Source organism: Frankliniella occidentalis, unplaced genomic scaffold (assembly GCF_000697945.3).
Source record: "Frankliniella occidentalis isolate FOCC.00 unplaced genomic scaffold, Focc_3.1 Scaffold41, whole genome shotgun sequence".
Lineage (NCBI taxonomy): Eukaryota > Metazoa > Arthropoda > Insecta > Thysanoptera > Thripidae > Frankliniella > Frankliniella occidentalis.
In genome coordinates this window covers 1,050,783-1,051,859 of record NW_026267171.1, presented here as the reverse complement: position 1 = coordinate 1,051,859, position 1,077 = coordinate 1,050,783, and the positions used below count along the sequence as shown (strand labels likewise).

Here is a 1,077-nt window from a genome sequence, read left to right as displayed (position 1 = left end):
TTCTCTCTCCCGCTCCGCGCTTTCTTCACCGCCAAAGAAAAGGAGTGAAAGAAAAAAAAATAGAAAGGGGGCCCCTTTCAGCCGGGATAGCTGAACAGGTTTAACAGCGGTGCCGGGGATCGCTTGAAAGGGGGAACGGGGTGTAAGGGGCGAGGGGTGGGGGGTCACCGCCCTCCTCCCGCAACCCCACTCATTCTCCTATTCAGCCCGAGTTCTCACCCTCGTGTGATTTTATGGCGCTAGTAAATGGGCTCTTGAACAGAGCAAAATGGGAATCCTGGCAAAAATGACCATTTTCCAAATTGCAAGTCTTTGTGTTTTGTTTTTAGCCCCCCTTGACGAATACCAATGGTGCACGATTGGTCGCAGATTTGAAGGGGTCAGAAACGGCACCAAAAGATGTGAGGTTGTTTCTGTGCACTAAAGCTAGCTGACCTGACCCACGGCCTCGGTTGTGGTCCTCGGCCGGGCAAAAGAGGATAGGATAGGACCCATAAGCCTGGCCCAAAAAATACACAAGACCCCACCTTTTTATCTACGGCGTAATTATTTAACTGCGTATCGCTGCCGTGACTTGAAAAAGAATGGCCAGAAAAAGAGCCGCCTAGTCCGGGCCCGGGCCTCGCCCGGCCAAGAGAATGTGGAATCGCAGAGGGAAAGAGAGAAAACTGAGTCGTTAAAATTCCAGTTACCAGCCCGAGTATAAAACAAGGCTTGAAGCACGCCTCGGACTCGGGGCAGGCTGCAGAGTCCCTCTGGTCAAAAGCCAAGAGCGCCCATGCTGCAGGCCGGGCGGGTGGCTGAGTTTCCTGTGAGAGGTCAGCTTGTCATGTTGACCGAACGGTGAGAGAGTGAGAGCGACCTTAGAGGTAAGGGGAAGGGGGTTCAATTAAATACGAGATAGGGGGAGGCAGAGAGAAAGAAAGAGGCAGGACGAGAGAGAGAGAGAGAGAGAGAGAGAGAGAGAGAGAGACGGTAAGTTGGCGCCGCAACCATATCCCTTTTTTTTCTCCCTTCCTCACTCGCAAGAAGAGCCCACTGCAATAAGGAAGGAGGTACCGCTCGGGGATGAGCGCC

At 53.0% G+C, this 1,077-nt stretch overlaps 2 protein-coding genes across 8 annotated transcripts in view; one reads left to right on the top strand and one right to left on the bottom strand.

Annotated features, from left to right (window-relative positions):
- Positions 1 to 1,077, top strand: part of LOC113203300 (procathepsin L-like) — a 601,094-nt gene that overhangs the window by 408,474 nt on the left and 191,543 nt on the right. The gene's annotated exons all lie outside the window — the stretch shown is intronic.
- LOC113216356 (zinc finger protein 572-like) overlaps positions 1 to 1,077 on the bottom strand; it is an 18,800-nt gene that overhangs the window by 13,030 nt on the left and 4,693 nt on the right. The window lies entirely within an intron of this gene.